The 18771-nt window shown below is 41.2% G+C and overlaps 1 protein-coding gene across 1 annotated transcript in view; it reads right to left on the reverse strand.

Moving 5' to 3' along the window:
- NINJ2 (ninjurin 2) overlaps window positions 1-10049 on the reverse strand; it is a 94173-nt gene extending 84124 nt beyond the window's left edge. Inside the window, exon 1 of the mRNA XM_004773719.3 lies at window positions 9881-10049. The gene's annotated coding sequence lies outside the window, so the exon portion shown is untranslated. The remainder of the gene's footprint in view (window positions 1-9880) is intronic.
- Between the last annotated feature and the right edge of the window lie 8722 nt (window positions 10050-18771).

Genomic DNA, 18771 nt, shown 5'->3' on the forward strand with positions numbered 1-18771 from the left:
AGCCTGGCTGGATGGCCCTTCTGAGTCTTTCTCTTGAACTCCTTTATTTCAGCCCAGAACCTCTAGTCTGGGCTTACGTAATTCTGCCAAAGGTGAGTTCTAGAGGTCGGTAAAAGGCATTCAGCTATGTAGATTTTCTGTGCTGCGAAAAGGAACTTAAATACGAAGTTTGGTTCTTGGAGGAGGAAGGGTTAGGCAAAGTAGGGATAAAATGCGTGGATGTTCACAGAAGCCTCAAGGTGGACCACAGAACAAAAAGGCTCTGATTGGGAGACACAGAAGGGGAAGAGAAAGTGCAGAAGGGAAAAATAAATTCAATGGGAGCTGTAGCTTGAGCTACTGTGAATGGGACATGAGAAGACCTTTTCAGTGGGAGTCTGTCAAAGAGATCTTTAATCCTGTGAACTTTGAAATGCACCAACTGAATTATCCTGTACATTTAGATCCTTTTTTCCTCACACCGTTCACCTTTGGAAACCCCTACAGAGAGTAGCTGGGGAAAATCAAAAGGAGCAAAACTCCAGCACACCTCAGGTTTGCTTTGTGAGCAAATAGCCCTACTGAAAAAAGGTTTTGTGCTAAATGCTCTCTGTTGCTCCGCTGAGACCAGTTCCTGCCCCTTCCCCCACCCCCAATGCCTCTTACATTTAGAATCTGCACAACAGTATCGATACCGCTATTTCCTATATAGCTAGTCTATAACCCCTTCTAGAACAGGGGTGGGGGCTTGTCCTTCTGAACCTCCATGGCAGTCAGCCCACGCCCATGAGCACAGAGAGGGTGACCCTGGGCTTCAGAGGGGGCCCTCTCTGCAAAGTGTGCTTGCTTCTGGGCTCCCCAAATGCAGTCAGATGCCCAAAGAGATTCTTGTTAGAAAAAATTGGGTAACTCAGACCCACGTCAGTGGGGCTCAGAACTGGAAGTGCAATTTCCTGAGCCCTTGTCATAACGTGACATCGACCACTCTGTGATCTTCAATGACTCACTTCCTACCTGTTACCTTGGTTTCACTCATCTGCAAAATGGGGAGAACGGTTTTCTAGAGGAACATGTATTTGCTTTTTTTCTGATTAAAGTAGTGTGCGTTCATTATGAAAAATGTAGAGTATACAGAAGAATCAAGGAAGAAATAAAAAGAACGTGTAAGACCCCCAAAGGTTAACGCTCTTAACATTTTGCTTTATTGCTTTTCAATCTTGTGTGTGTATGTGTGTGTGTGTGCGTGTGCGCATGCCTGTGCATGTGCATGTGTGTGTGTTTTCCCAGAACCAGCCTCATAATTTGCAGGGCCCACTGTAAAATGAAAATGTTGCTCCCCTTGTTCAAAAGTTATGATGAATTTTAAGGAGGCAACAGCTGAGCATTCAGGCAAAGCACAGACCCCTTCCAAAGCCCAGGCACGCAATTTGCTTTACACCTTGTGTGACTACACAGTCATACAACTGTAGAGCTGGCTCGTTCGGCTTTCTCCTCAAAATAGTAGTCAAATCATTTATTGAGTGCTTTCCATGTGTCAGGTGTTTTAGTTGAATTAGTTCTAATTTAATTCAGCTTTCCTAAAATAAATGTAATTCTCCTCCCCCAAATCTGGCAGATAAGGCTCACTGAACTTACATAGCCAGCCAGTAGTGGAAATCATACTCACACTTTAGTCCTTCTGATTGTAACCCTTGCTTTCTCCAACTACAGTGTACTGCTTCTGGTACTAACATAAAGTAGTAAAAAAGTTTTTAATAAATTGAGATGATAATATATATAAAATCTTATATTGCATTATTTCCCATTTTATAACATGAGTGCCTTTTTCTCCTTCTGCATCTTATCTATTTGGGGTGCTGTAAGAAAACACCACGGACTGGGTAGCTTCTGAACAAAAGAAATTTATTGCTCATGGTTGTGGAGGCAGGAAGTCTGAGATCAGGATGCCAGCAGGGTTGGGTTAGGGCCTTTCTTCTGGGCCACAGAGTTCTCTTTGTATCCTCACATGGCAGAAGGGGCTAGGGAGCTTTGTGCTTTTTTTTTTCCCCAAGATTTTATTTATTTACTTGACAGAGATCACAAGTAGGCAAAGAGGCAGGCAGAGAGAGGAGGAAGCCAGCTCCCCCTGAGCAGAGAGCCTGACGCAGGGCCCAATCCCAAGACCCTGAGACCATGACCCAAGCTGAAGGCAGAGACTCTAACCCACTGAGTCACCCAGGTGCCCCGAGCGTTGTGCTTTTATAAGAGCACTAATCGCATCCAGAAGGGCCCCATCCTCATGAACTCATCACCCCTCAAAGGCCCCATCTACTAATACCATCACCTTTGGGGGTTAGGATTTCAAACTATGAATTTGGCAGGGGACACAAACTTTCAGATCATAGACTTAACATTAAACAGAGAAGAAGAATAGTGGCTACTCATAAGAAATAGTGAAGTTCCAGATGGCAAAGCACTAAGAATAATTCCATTGCAGGATTATATTAAATATAAAGCACCAATGGGCCAAAGCAGAAACATGTGGCTATAGAGACTTAACCCATATTCCCCCATCAGATAAACGGAATATGAACACCTTACTTCCCTGCTCTGAATGTCCTCCACCTTAAAGATGATTTCTTTGCATATTTCAACCTCCCTCTTAGACACACACACACACACACACTCTCAAATATCCCTATAGGGAGTATGTACTCACCCTCTCCCCACTCAACAATCACTGAACTACATGTCTGAGCTCAATATTAACAACCGTACTATATATCACTTTGTGGTCCGGAAAATTTATTTAATCTCAATATGTCTGAGTAGCCACATCTATAACTCAGGGATCAAGCGCTCCTTTGACAGTGTAGTGAAGAAAAGGCATACTAGGTAGGTCTTTCTCAGAGCCAGCGATTTCCAAACCAAGAGCTAAGCTTAGGTTCCACAAATTAGAATTTCTTAGGAGGTCCTGATTCCTCCATGAAAACTTCCATCATGTGTGTGGTCACTGGGGTCAGGAACTGGGGAAGGAGTAAGGCCTATCACTGTACACACTTCCCCTCACATATGAACCATGGTTAAAGGAAGACCATGTGCGGGCCCCTCTGAACTTGGCCGAGCCGCCATTTTCCTTCCTCACTCCATTCTGTTCCCCACTCCACCACCAGTATTTTGTCTCTACATTCCTTGGTCAAAGTATTTGGCCACTTCCTCTCCCTGATCCTAGATAAGCCTAGCACTTTCAAATTTACTCTGAAAAGCTTGCAGATAGGAAAGACCCTTAAACTTTTCTGCCTTTGATGTCTCCCCCAACTTGAGATGAACGCCTACGTGAGAAACTGAGAATCCTTGTAATCACAGTGGGTTACATTTTGGTTTTGGTTCTCATTATGATTTTTCAATTATTAATGTAGTATAATTCTATTATAGAATATTTAGGCACTAGGGAGGAGGAGGGAAATACCATAATTAACTTCATGATCTTAATACATTCCTGCACACAGGCTATTTTAATAATGATGATGTTTTAGAAAAAATTTGACTCTCCATTTACTCCTATAATTATTACACTATTTTTGCATTTAGAACATGTTTTAAACTAGTGTTCTCTTTTCAAGACACCACAGCCAATTCAGGAGCACAGGGCATTGTGCTCCTGAATTGACTGTTCTGTCTTGGTCTGTCAGAAAGTAACCACAAATCCAGTTTTGTTTAAAGGACTGGTCAGCTTATTTTAAACAGATCTGTTGCCCCCTAGGTAAAAGAAGTCCTCTTTGAGGATACCATTTGGACTGGCTGATTTGGGGTAACAATAACTGTGTTTACCCAAACACAGCCTTGTCCAGATCTCACCACTGAAAAGTTCTTGGCCATTCAGGCTAACTCAGAATATGTCTTTTGTTCAGGGAAGAGGTTACTTAGGGGTAGAGGACTATATAAAATGCATCTATATATTGAGTAGAACTCTTCCTAACTTGGTTTAAAATTTCCCAGGTTTGGGTATATATTACATTTTTATCAAGGCATGACATAGATACACAAAATGATAGAGATAGAAGAGGTGGTGGTTGAGGGGGTTGGGGGGTGGGGAGATGTAGGTAGAAGATATACCAGGATTATCTGGATTACATAGGGCAACATATGTAACAGATAGATCATTAGACTCAAAATGTATAAAGAACTACTATAAATGAACAGGAAAAACACAAACAACCCAGAAAGTAAACAGACAAAGAATTTCAAGAGATGATAACAGAAAAAGAAAGGAAGTTGCTGGGGCACCTGGGTGGCTCAGGCAGTTAAGCCTCTGCCTTTGGCTCAGGTCATGATCCCAGGTCCTGGGATCAAGCCCCATGTTAGGCTCTCTGCTCCTGGGAGTCTGCTTCTCCCTCCCACTCTCCCTGTGTTTTTGTTCTCTCTCTAGCTCTCAAATAAACAAAATCTTAAAAAAAAAAAAAAAAGAAAGAAAGAAAGAAAGTCAGTTGCTACCTATGAAAAAACCAGTCCATTTCACTGATAATCAGGGACATGTGACTTAACGCAAAAATAAGATACTATTTCACACCCATGGATTGGCCAAAAGTAAAACATTTGACAATAACAAGTGCTGGTGAAGATGTAGGGAAAAGAGAACTCTCATACACATCTGATGGAAATTTCAAGGTATGTTTTGGAGAGTAATTTGGTAATACCTAGAGAAATTGAAAATGTCCATATTTTATTTATTTTTTAAAAATTTTAAAAAGATTTTATTCATTCATTTGACAGAGAGACAGCGAGAGAGGCAACACAAGCAGGGGAGTGGGAGAGGGAGAAGCAGGTTTCCTGCTGAGCAGGGAGCTTGATGTGGGGCCCAGGGTCCCAGGATCGTGACCTGAGGTGAAGGCAGACCCCCAATGATTGAGCCACCCAGGTGTCCCCAAAATGTCCATATTTTAAAACCTTGTGATCTACTTCTAGGTTATACTCCAAGCATCCTTTCTCAAATGAGAACCTTCATCTGAACTACAAAACACAGATAAGTATTTGAGTAACAATTTTACCAACTCTCCCAAGGACAGTACATTACTAGTATCATTCTAGATGCAGAAGAGAAAAGTTAATTTGTTATATACTGTGTACACATTATGACATTGGAATTTATCTCGTTAAATCCAATTGAGAAAGATTGACAAGGAATCTCTCAGACATATTTACAATACCACACTACCAATAACAATAAAAAATTGGATATAGTTTCTTTATGTGTATAGGAATGGATAAATAAACCACAGCATATTTACAGTACAGAGTTCTATGCAGCAGTTCAACTAAATGAACCAGGTATATGATTCATCTTAGATAAATCTTGGGGGGAAAAGTGGATTTAAAAAATTGTAGGACATTATAAAAGGATAATTTCTTTAAAAAATATTTCATAAAATGCACAAACCAATACTATATATTATTTTTAAGTGCTCATTTCATAATAAAAATACAAAATAAGTTCCAAATATGCACCAAACTCATGAGAGTGGCCACCTCTGAGTAGAGAGGGAAATCTATCTGGGGAAAGAAGCATAGGGAACTACAATAGTCACTGCATCTGTTCATGAAAGTTCTGGCGTTCCTACCTTGCGCATGGTAGGATGTACTTCCTCCCATTCTTTGAAATGGGCGTGACCAATAAAACGTGAGTAGAGTGTTACTTGTATGTGGAAGATTTAAGAACCAAATGTAGAATTTGCTTTGTTCTTTTCCTTATGCTAAAGCGACCAGCGATTTTTCAGTTTTCATTGTTTCAGGCTACTTCCTTATCTGGGGTCCTGGAGTGAGAACAATGCAGAGCAGAGTTCCCAAATGACCCACAGCAAACCTGAGGCACAATTGAGAAATAAAGCTTTGTTGTTCTCAGTCACTAAAAGTGTGGGATTGTATGTTACTGCAATATAGCTTAGCCCATCCTAACTGGTACAGGGATTTCATCTTTACCTACAATGTTTTATTCCTTCTTTTTACTTTTAAGGTCTAAAGACCATATAACTAAGCGTTAACAGCTATTCACTTTGAGTCTGAGTATGTGCTGCTTGTGTGCTCACTTTCTCATATGGATGAATAAAATCTTTAAAACACTGTATTTATCTATTTGAGAGAGAGAGAGAGCAAAAGAACGAGAGAGCACAAGCAGGGGCATGGCAGAGAGAGGGGGAGATGCAGACTCCCCACCGAGCAGCAAGCCTGATGTGGGGCTGGATCCCAGGACTCTAGGACAATGACCTGAGCTGAAAGCAGATGCTTAACCAACTGAACCACCCTGGCCTCTATGAATAAAATCTTAAAAAGGAAGGAAGGAAGGACTCCAGATGAATTTGATACTGCTTCCCTACCTCTTCTCTGATGTATAAGGCTATTTCTTCCTTTTATAGGAAGGAAAACTGAGGCCTAGAAATAATAGGTATCTTGCTCTTCACAGAGTTATCAACAATAGCCAAATTATGGAAAGAGCCCAAATGTCCACTGAATGATGATAGATAAAGAAAATGTGGTGTGGGGCGCCTCGGTGTCTCAGTGGGTTAAGCCTCTGCCTTTGGCTTAGGTCATGATCTCAAGGTCCTGTGATTGAGTCCTTCGTTGGGCCCTCTGCTCACCGGGGAGCCTGTTTCCCCCTCTCTCTCTACCTACTTGTGACTTTTCTCTGTGTGTCAAATAAATAAATAAAATCTTAAAAAAAAAATTCTCTCTCTCCCTCTGTGCCCCAACCCATCTCTGTGCTCTCTTTAAAAAAAAAAAAAAGAAAGAAAGAAAATGTGGGGTGTGTGTGTGTGTGTGTGTGTGTGTGTAATATTACTCAACCATTAAAAAGAATGAAATCTTGCTATTTACAAATGACATGGATGGAGCTAGAGAGTATTATCCTAAGTGAAATTAGTCAGTCAGAGAAAGACAAATACCATATGATTTCACTTATTTGTATAATTTAAGAAACAAAACAGATGAACATTGTGGGGCAGGGGAAAAGAAGAACTTAACTATGGAGAACATACTCAAGATGGGGGTGGGGTGGGTTGGGACATGGGTTAAATGGGTGAGGAGGGTTAAGGAGGGCATTTATTGTGATGAGCACTGGGTGTTTTGTGTAAGTGTTGAATCCCTAAATCCTATACCTGAAACTAAGATTACACTGTATGTTAACTGGAATTTAAATAAAAAACTTGAAATTAAAAAAAAAAAGACCAATCTAATGCCAAAGCCATTAGGTCTTGCTAAAAATAATCTTGACTCCAATCCAAACCTCAAATCTCTAATCCAACTCAAATCTTCATAGTCCCATGAAGGTTTTCTGCATTTATTATAAAGCTACTATCCACAACAACACCTATTAGATTGCATTATAGCCCCTAAAATAAGGTCCTAAATGAGAAAAAGAATTTTTTTTAAAAGATTTATTTATTTATTTGACAGAGCGATCACAAGTAGGGAGAGAGGCAGGCAGAGAGAGAGGCAGAGAGAGAGACAGAGAGAGAGGAGGAAGCAGGCTCCCTGGTGAGCAGAGAGCCCGATGTGGGGCTCGATGCAGGGCTCCATCCCAGGACCCTGTGATCATGACCTGAGCCGAAGGCAGAGGCTTTAACCCACTGAGCCACCCAGGCGCCCTGAGAAAAAGAATTTTTAAAAAATAGTTCCAGGAAAATCTTTTTCTATTGTGAATAATTGGTAGGCAACCACTGTTCTTTTTAACTTGTTTTTCCTTTTCACTATGGTTGCCAGGAAACTCAGAGACAACTGTGTCCTCAGTGTGCATGGTCACCTTCCTGGTGTTTTAAAGTAAGCCTTCCTCTTACTTCAAAACTATCCTGATACTAACTTTATTGTATGTATATCCTTTGTTTAAGCTATCTCAAACCTCTTCAGGAAAAAAAAAAAAAAGTGATTAAAGCATGAATCTTCGGGGTGCCTGTGTGACTCAGTTGGTTGAGCTTCTGCCTACGGCTCTGGTCATGATCCCTGGGTCCTGGGATCGAGCCCCATATTGGGCTCCCTGCTCAGTTGGAAGACTGCTTCTCCCTCTCCCTCTGCTGGTCCCCCTGCTTATACTCTCTTTCTCTCTGTCTGTCAAATACATAAATAAAATCTTTGTTTTTTATCAAAATTTTGTAAAGATTTATTTATTTGAGAGACAGAATCTGAACGAGTTGGGGAGAGGAAAAGGGACAGAATCTTCAAGCTGGCTAACCACTAAGCAGGAAGCCAGACGAGGGGCCAGATCCCATGACCCATGAGATCACGACGTAAGCTAAAACCAAGAGTCAGCTTAACCAACTTAACCAACTGAGCCACCCAGGCACCCTAAATAAAATCTTTTAAAAAGATTTTATTAAAAACATTTTTTAAAAAAAGATTTTTTCCTAAAAAAAAAAAAAAAGGCAACAATCTTCTCTTTGTCAGATTGCCTCCTTTATAGGCTCTTTCTTTTGACTGTGCTTTATTTCTTCTACAGCAAGGGAACCCCAACTGCAGGAGAAGTCTGTTCACCAATTCTTAGCACGACCACTCTGCTAAGTAAAAGCCCAATATAACCAAGACGAGTCTATCACCTCAGATTAGTTCTGGTCTCTCACTTGGGTATAATAAGGGGGTTCTCTCTGTGGATAGATATTTTTGGGTCTACTTCATATTTCTTAAGCAGATGTTTTTACTACTATCTCTTCCTTTCCTTCCCAACAGTATTTTTTTTCTAAGATTTTATTTATTTATTTGACAGATCACAAGTAGGCAGAGAGGCAGGCAGAGAGAGAGGAAGGGAAGCAGGCTCCCTGTTGAGCAGAGAGCCCCACAAGGGGCTTGATTCCAGGACCCTGAGATCATGACCTGAGCTGAAGGCAGAGGCTTTAACCCACTGAGCAACCCAGGCGCCCCCTCACACAGTATTTTATACCAAACATCCAAATGGGAAACACAGAATCAAGATAATTCAAAGGGCTCAGTAAGACACCTAACCCGTCAATGTAAGCAATCAGCAGTCACTACATTAGTAGTGACAAATAGCCTAGTGCCAGGAGACAGGGTACCTCACTTCTATTTCTAGGACTGTGATTCTCTCATTGTGTGACTTGGCTGCAGTAGGATTTGGCTTCATTCCTATATAATTCTAATTCTAACTTTCTCTCAGGATTTTATCTTAAAAAATTAGGAATAATTGCTTTCTTATATTACTTGAAGTTCTCAAAAAAATTTTTTTTAAAAGATTTTATTTATTTATTTGACAGACAGAGATCACCAGTAGGCAGGGGCGGGGGGAAGCAGGCTCCCTGCTGAGCAGAGAGTCTGATGCGGGGCTCGATTCCAGAAACCTGGGATCATGACCTGAGCCTAAGGCAGAGGCTTTACCCCACTGAGCCACCCAGGTGCACCTAAGTTCTCAAAATCTAAAAAATGATTCACATTTCAGAAAGAACCAAGGAAACAAAGAGTTAAAATATGACACATGAGCAAGCACATGATCAAAGACAGGCTGTGGAGGAAATCAGTTCCTCAGGGCATGTAATGGCTTGTGATACAGGAATGAAATCTCAGTCTCCAGGGTGGGACAAGGGTGATGTGGGGGCAGAATAATTTCAGAAATGGTTATTTTTCAGCATTCCAAGAGCAGCTTGATTTTATAACTGAGAGGAATTAGTGGAGTAGAATTCATGCTGGTAGTATCAACGAAGGCCTGTTTCTAAGCTAGTCCTCTGAAGAAAACGATCTTAAGAATTGCTAAGTAGGTATACCTAAAGGTCGATCTAGAAAAGTAAGTATTCTCTGCATCTCTGCTGGAGAGTTGTAATGCACATAGGGCGTTAAAGGTTGACAAGTCCTACAGAAAAGCTGTTCTATTTGTTCAACACTAGATTCATTGTACAGATCTTACTTAAGCACAGAACGCTCTGGCACTTACCCTTTCCATGTCAGGTGGGGAATGCTGTGTGAAGGCAATATCTTGGCCGCTTGCTGTGTGGCCTGTCAGTGTTGCTGAGTAACAGGGCCAGGACTGTTGAGGTCTTGATTCCTCCACTTGAAGACTGAGGAAGACAACACTTGTCCACATTTAACAGGGAGAAGTTAGATAATGTCTGTGAGGGCTTTGAACACCCTGGAAACTAGGTTCTATAAAAACAATACCATTATCTCAGCCACATCAGCTCAAAAGAATAATAAGTCAGACCATTAGATACAACAAATCTGGAGTCAGCCCATGCTCCACACTTAGCTTTCCTTCTTGGTCTCTGAAGGGATTTATAGAAATTCCATACACTTCAACAAGCAAACTTATTTCATGCTGGTGCCTGTTTCAAATACTTATGGAGAAGAGAAAAAGGGGGGAATAAAGAGGGGCAGACAAAGTCGAGAAGTAGAGGGTATGGCAACGGCGAGAAGACTAACATCTGTTGAGTACTTCCCCCGTGCTGGGTATTGTGCTATGCAGTTGAAACCAACTATATTTAAACTCATCCCATTCAAGCCACAGCAAAATCCTAATGAAGACAAATTCATTATGACAAAACTGAAGTTTAGAAAGATTAAGTGACTCGTACAAGGTCATACAGGTATTACGCAGCAGAGCTAAGTAAGACCTGAAAAAGACTTTTCTGGTTCCGGAGCCCATGCTCCAGTGATGTCCCCTAAAGCGGTGCACGTAGGATGATCATGGGCACTGAGAAATATTTTGTTTTGCAATGGTTTTGCATTTTAATGTATATTAGAAAAATATAATATCGTAGCAAACCCATGGTATCCTTAATGAATATTATAGGTAAGGAAGAGCCAAAAAGTTTAAGTTACATTTTTAAAAAATATTAAGGAAATTATAGGTGGTATTTGGAAACGTCAGAAATCATAAAGGTAGTGTTCTAGTGACTGAAGTTGGGCAATCTCTGCATTATCCCCTTCTACCTCCCCCGGAGACATTAAAGGCAAAAAGCCAAAGACCAGGGCTTTTTGTAACAGGGCTTCAAGCTTGTTTCTGTCTCCACCCAAACATAAGTGTCCTGGAAGTTCTTCAGAAGGAAGTGCATGAGAGGAAATGAAGTTCTGTGAATGCGGAAGGATGGCAACAGTTGCTGTGTTTACCTGGATGGGGATGGGGGTGGGGTCAAGGAAAATATCTATGATTGTGAGATCTGAATCACAGAAAATCGCACACTGACAAGTACTGCCTCCTACAGAGAAGGAAACAACGCCTGCGAATCCTTAGCAACCCTCTCCCTGACCTCCCAACAACGTGCAGGTGCCTGGCGTATCTCCCAACTACATGCAGTTGAGTCTATGAAGAAGTTCAGACTTCTTGGTTGCAAAAGAAACATACTCAACTGGTTCAAGCCAAGGGGAAAAAGAGGAAGAAATACAAGCAAAGGGGGTTTGGTGGATTTACTGGGTTTTTTAGAGACCACAAAAAAGTTGAACCAGGAGTATGGAGCAGGACCCAGGATTGCTGTCTGTTTCTTTGAGGGTCTCATCCCTGCTTCTTTGAGATTTTCCTTCATTCCCCCTCTCTCAGAGCATCATCAGACCATCTGGGCTCTAGCCTTATATCCTTAGCGATTCTGGCTCCTAAAGGACAAACACCAGTGATTCTAAGTCTTAATTACAAATTGCCGCAAAGGGACACCTGGATGGCTCTGTTGATTGGTTAAGCATCTGCCTTTAGCTCAGATCATGATCTTAGGATCCTGGGATTGAGCTCTGCTTTGGGTTCTCAGCTCAGCAGCGAGTCTGCTTCTCCCTCTCCCTCTGTGATCTCTTTCGATTTCTCTCTCTCTCTCTCTCTCTCAAATAAATTTTAAAAATCTTTAAAAAATTGTTATATGAGAACAAGATCGGCTTAGCCTGAGTCAGGAATTCATTGCTGTCCAGTGTGTCCAGTGTATTCATGGCTGCCAAGGTCTAAGGGGCTCTTCTGAAATCCAGCATCTCCACAGTAATTGCTATTGGGTTCTGTGAATTCTAATAGACAGGATCTGGGTCAACTTCCATGAAATTATATTTCCTGTAGTCCCCATATTTGCTGATTTTTCAGTTCAGCTATTTCTATTTTGATACTTGGTGTTTCCAATGAGAGGATTTCCTGTATCAGTAGCAATGTTTCTTTCATTGTACCAACTCTGGTTTTCTTGAGGCTTGAGGGTGACGGTCACTCACAGGGTGATAAAGCTATAATCATCTGGGATATAAAGAAAAAGAGTTAAGGAGCTGGGGAATCAGTGATGGGTATAGAGTACCCACTGGCACTGTGCAAAGAGTTCTGAACGTGTTGAGTGATGATGATTATGATTATGGTAATAGTAAGGGTGACAAAAGAAATTAGAAGCATGAACCTCATGGAAAGATGTAAGAATATGGATAGAGGAGAAGAAGCACAAATAGATATTATCATGTAGTAAAGAAGACTTCTGAACTAAGGACTCAGAGACTTGGCTCTGTTCTTTAACTAGGTGAGCAATCTCAGACTAATGACTTAGCTAGTTTGGATTCTCATCTATAAAAATTGGGATGGCCCTCTAAGTCAGAAATTTCTATGGCCCTATTTCTATAGACCTATTTCTATGGTCTATAATTCTATACTGGAAGAGAAAAAAAAAATCTCAGAGTAAATGGGGTGATTAGAGCCAGATGAAGACCAGAAAGGTCTAGTTGGTTACAAAAGATAAATTTTTAGAAAGAGTTGAAAAGTTTGAACACGGGTTTTGGTAGAAAGGAAAAAGCAAGTTTTGGGGTAATAAGGAAGGCCTAAGATAATGACTTAGGAGTAGGAATGGGAAGTATTATGCCAGAGAAAGAGCCCTGGACCAAATATGATCTGGATAAATCATTTCTCTTTTCTGGGTCCTAGCTTCTTCCAGCTCCATTTTTCAAAGAAGAAAATTGCACGGGAATGGAAATGGCAATGAGGTTTGTCTAGGTGAAACAGAGTCTGAGTTGAGGATTAAAAAAGTTAAGGTAGGTTGGAGTGAGGAAAGCTGAAGGGGGGTGTCTTGAAACCCACACTAAGGAATTTCCCTGACGTAAGACAGAGTAGTTGGTTTTTACCATTAAATTCTCCTTGGTTTTTCCCATTAAAATTCCAGGATTGATGCCCTTTCTTCCTCATCATAAATGTTGATGAACCCATTGAACATTATCAGTTGCTTAGGGGAAAGGAATCAAGATTGGGACAAACTCTTTTAGGCATTGGCCACAACTGCAGGTCTACGAGATGACTCCAATAGACCTTAACTACACGAAGATAATGTCACTGGCAGCCAAAGAAGATGAACTACAATTCTAGGGAGGAAGTGAAACAGGCAATTTCAAAGAAAAAAATTCTTCAATATGCAGAATTACAATGCCCTAACACAACAATTTGCTGGGCTCTGTTTTGATTTTAATGACTGCATGACTCAAGATGAAGGTCTGGCAGGTTGAACCACAAGTGGTTCCTCAGCTGTATCTGGGGGGAGTTGGAGGGCTGGTTGGCGGCAGAAAGTCTTTAAGTGATCGTACCAAACCAACTGAGAGGAAACCTTCATGTCTTAGGCTAAAGGGGGAGCAGAACAGAAAGTCTCCGGGTGGAAGTAGAAGATAGAGGTGAAATAGAAGGATGGAATGGTTCCAAAGGACTTACTTTTTAAGTAAGTATATCAAAGTACAGGAACTCAGTGAAATAGTCCGGGTTCTCTTTGAGGAACTTTTTGTGTGATTTCCCCACTGTGGCTACACTGGGACCAGAGCACCAGCTTTCCTTCAGTAAGAAGGAGACAGAAGAGAGGCGGGAGGGAAGGCAGAGAGATGAAGGACAGAGCATGGTGAAAATGATCATTGTTTTCTCAGATAAAAACCCCAAGCTCTATTCTGTTCTGTTCTAAAGAAAGAAAACTGTCTCTCTGGGATTTTCTTTTTCTTCACCCTTCTTGTCTTATTCGGCAATGAATAATAAAGGGAGCAAAAGAAAAGAATGCTGACCTCTATTGAGGGCCTTTTGTGTGCTAAGCACTTTCTCATCTACTACTGTTTCTTTTAATCTCCACAGTTTTACAGATGAGGAAACTGGGCAGGGGGAGGAGGGGTACAGAGTATTTAAGTAACTTCATATTTCCCCACAACAAAAGGCAGAAGTGGTATTTGACCCCAGTTCTTCTGACTTCAAACCCTGTCTCTTTCTACACCAATGACAATGGGCCATTAGCTCCCAGAAGGTGGGGGGTGGCAGTAGGGGGCTAGGGAGGTAGACCAGATAATCTGCAAAACTTAGAGCAGTGCCCTCAAACTTGAGGGTGCAGCTGAGTCTCCTGGAGGGTCTTTTAAAACAACAATTTGCTGGTTGCTAGACCTCTTCCAGAGATTCCAATTCCGCAGATTTGGAATGGGGCCCAAGAATTTTCATTTCTAACCAATTCCCAGGAGATGATGCTGCCACCAGTCCATCCAGAGCAGTGCTTGAGAATCATTGGCTTAGAGTTAATACATGTCCAAGAGTAGAAAAGCATCTCCCCTAAGGAACGTGCCAGTGTCATTCTCCTATAGGAGGGCTGACACATCCCAAAGTGGACGTAAAATACAATTCTCCACGTTCTGAAAGCATGTAGCACCATGTGTTCTTGATATCTGATTCCATGGCAAGATTTCGCCAACAAAATGCTCTCATTCACTAATGTGTACAGTTACAGGATGAGTCCTTATGAATTTGTGTATCTGCCAAAATTGATTTGTAACCTCCAAATCAATTCTACCAATGCTTTTTTTTTTAAAAGTAGTCTCCACACCCAACATGGGGCTTGAACTCATGACCTTGAGATCAAGAGTTGCATGCTCTACTGACTGAGCCAGCCAGGTACCCCCTTTCTCCATGTTTTTGAGTTCACATGTACATATATGTAGAGCTGTGAAAAATTTGAGCTGCCCGAGGCAGCTACATGTTCCCAGCTGGGGTCAAATGACGTAATGTTCCTCCTCGTTTCAGCTCTCATTCTGTAAGTAAATGTCCTATTCAAGTTCCATGTAGTGCCATGTTTTTCAGGGTTCTGTACTCTTTGTTGGTGATTTTGCTGTGGTTGTTTTTTTGGTTTTTTTAAGATTTCATTTATTCATTTGACAGATCACAAGTAGGCGGAGAGGCAGGCGGTGGCGGGGGTGAAGCAGGCTCCCTGCTGAGCAGAGCGCATGATGGGGGCTTGATGCCAGGACCCTGGGATCATGACCTGAGCTGAAGGCAGAGGCTTTAACCCACTGAGCCACCCAGGCACCCTGACTTTGCTGTTTTAAAAGGCTTCTAAGTATAGTGCTAACGTGCTGTCTAGTGTATCTGAGTGCAAGGAGAATATGACTTGCCTTACAGAGAAAAAATGTGTTATTCACACATGAGTTATAGTGGCTATTGTCAATAAGCTCAATGTTAATGAATCAATAATATATACTAGATAAGATGTCTTGAAACACACATGAATGATCTGTTAGTGCAAATGTTGTGACTAGAAACTTGCAGGAACCGAACCCTGTATTTTCCCTAGGAGCGACATTTCAGTATTCACTAATTCAGCATTCAAAATGACTTCATAGAGCGTATCTACCATGAAAAATGAGAACTGAGTATATAGTGTAAGGAATCTGAGGTGGTAAGGTGCAGGAAGGAACCATAAAAATCAAGACAAGGAAAAAAAGGAGAAAAACTTGAAAATTGGCTCAAAGACTATGTAAAGCTTGGCAAATGCAAATACAGGTATATGAACTACAAGCAAAATGATGTTGTTTCTCTGGTTATTTCATATGCAGCATATAGGAAAATATTAGTGATGATGGTTATTGTAATATCTCAGCCTTCTCCTCCTCTCTCCTTGCAGATAATATATGGTGTTTAAAGAGTGAATTTATGCCCACATCTTCATCAACTCTGTCTTTTGAGAATTGTCAGAACTGTTTGTACTAATCCGAGGCTCCGCGCACCCGGGCCTGGGGGAGGAAAGGCAGGGGCCTCACAGCTGCTATTTATCTCACTCCTGTTGTAACCAGAGAACAATGGGTCCTGCTGAGTGAGGGATGAGAATAATACTCCCATTGTTGGCAAAGATGGAGCTCTGAACTTGGGGATCAGGTCCTGCTTCTGCCTTTTGGGTCTGAGTTTTCTCAGGAGCTTAGCCACTTTTCAAAGTTGTGCTGTTATTCGGGAGAGAAATTTAGTATTCAATATAACACGGAATCATAGATACATGAAAAATGCAAATAATTGGCCTAAAACTCAGACCGTACTTAACAAAGAGAACTCTCTTCTCAGAGGTTTGGGTGGAGTTAGCTCTATGTAATCCCACGGTCCTCTGCATAAGCACAGCAGGACTGAGATATCTGGGGAGGAGTGGGCCAGCCACGTGGATGAGACGGTGACGGGACGGTCACTGAGTCAGAACAATTAAAGATCATTGTCAGTTAAGTATACAAGGTACTTCTTTTTTATGTTCTAGCTTGAAAAATGTGTGATTTTTTGTATACCTCATCAGATGTATATAAACACAGATGTATATACACACAGATTCTGTGGGCTCTTGGCCATTCTATTATGTTCCTACTAGGTACAGCTTTTCCTCTGGGTTACTCGATGGCTCAGTGTGAAAGGGACTGGAGTGCCTATTTCCTCAACATTATGCTCATTGGTTTATTTTTATTTTTATTTTATTTTAATATTTTATTTTTAAGTAATTTCTACACCCAGCCTGGGGCTCAAACTCACAACCCTGAGATCATGATTTGCATGCTCCACTGCCTGACCCAGCCAGGTGCCCGTATGCTCATGGGTTCAAATTCCATTTTCTCTTACATTTGTTTTGCCCTTAAACACCACTTGATGGAAAGATGCGCTTATACTCCTCTCTCATGTGTTGATCTTGTCTCATTTTTTGCTTGACCTGCTTCATGGCAACATTCACATTCTATTAATAGAGTGTACTATGTTTGCAATTGAAATATTCCTACAAGGACAGTTCCTCATAATTGGTCAGGAGGGGGTTGGGACTTGAAAAGTGAGCAGGAGGAAGGTGAAGTATATAGTGGGATGATTGCGAAGAGGGAGTGGGAATTAGAAGCAATTTTGCTGAAAGTAGCATCCTTTAAATATTCAGAGTATTCAGAGAACCAACTTCCCAATCATGTTCTGAAATCGTTTAATTTGTTGCCCTTTTAGTAATCAATTAGACAGCTTTCCCTCATTTTTATTATTTTATTGTTTTTATTATATTTTTATTATATTTTTGATTTATTTTTATTTTTATTATTTTATTATTTTCTCTGTGTATCCCATTTTGCATCCTCTGGTTCTTCCTGTTATTTTTTTTTTACCAGCTCTCTGAATCTCTCAATTTCCTTTCCCACTGTTTCGGTTGGTTCTAAAACCCTTGTCTTCACGCAAAGTTTTTATAAAGTTTTGTGTATCTTTAATAATAGTTACCCAGAGAGTACTTATTCTGGACATGACATTATCCCAAGTGCGTGATACACAATAATTCATTTAATTCTTATAGTACCTATATGAGATAGATTCTAGTAGGACCCCGAGTCCCAGGAGGAAACTGAAGCACGGGGAGGTTAAGTAATCTTACTAAGCTCACCTCATGAAAGTATAGGACCAAGGATTCAAACCAGGTATTCTGGGTCTAGAGTCCATGCTCTTAACTACCACACATAGACCCTCTTACAGTAAATGATATACCTTCCATTAGCACCCCACTGCCACATTCTCACTGGTGCCTGTGGCCCATGATTTTCTGTGCTTCTGAAACTTCCCTCAGCAAGCTTTCACAAAAACTACTGTGATGGATATGGTGGTATGCCTCCCAGATCCCCCTTTAAGGACAGACTTATGGCCCCAACTGTGGAAAGTGTGGCAGGCAGCTACAGGTTTCAGAGCTTATCTCAACTGCAGAGAGCCTAACTCCTTTGAGCCTGGCTCAAGGTCATGTCCTTCCCAAGGCAGCCCATATCCAAAGATGAAGAAGAGTATAAAGACTGCTGTGTTGGCCAAACATGGAATTACTTGATGAGCCATCTTAGTTCTACACTTCCCCCCCTGGGTTGGGATGAGGCTGTCGTCAGACCTGCGTGGCAGTTCAGCTTCTCCTTCTATTCAATTTTACTTCCTTCCCGTTTCTTCCTCAGTTGCTGATCCCAGAGACGCTCTCTAATAAACTAAGATTGTTGCCATAGGCCTCAGGCACATAAAAAAGAGTAAAATCTTCACTCTGTGGACTAAAATGAAAGGAAAGAGGCAGACTTATGGAAACTCTAAGAACAAAGAAAACATTGATGATAAATTTTAAAGATTCCAGACTTATCATCTTGCATCACATCTTTTTTTTTTTTTTTTTTTTTTTTGAGAGAGAGAGCACATGTGCACACAAGTGGTGGGGGGAGGGGTGGAGGGAGAAGGAGAATCCTTAGCAGGCTCCACATCTAGAGTGGAGCCCAACATGGGGCTTGAGCCCACAACCCTGAGATCATGACCTGAGTGGAAATCAAGAGTTGGACACTTAGCTAAGGGAGCCCCCCAGGCACTGCTTATCTTGCATCACTTTAGCCCAGTTGCCATTCATCGTTTCTGAGTGATTTTGCTATCCTCTAAGACTTTTATGTAACAATATGGCAATTCCTCAAAAAATTAAAAATGGAATTACCATGTGATCCAGCAATCCTGCTTCTGGATATATATCCAAAAGAAGTGAAAACAGGGTCTCAAAGAGGCATTTATACACCCATGTTCATAGCAGTATTAGTCATGATAGCCCAAACTGATGGATGAATAGATAAACAAAAAAAAGTATATGCATACAATGG

The sequence above is a fragment of the Mustela putorius genome, unplaced genomic scaffold (genome assembly GCF_011764305.1).
Source record: "Mustela putorius furo isolate JIRA1106 unplaced genomic scaffold, ASM1176430v1.1 tig00003988_pilon_pilon_pilon, whole genome shotgun sequence".
Classification (NCBI taxonomy): Eukaryota; Metazoa; Chordata; class Mammalia; order Carnivora; family Mustelidae; genus Mustela; species Mustela putorius.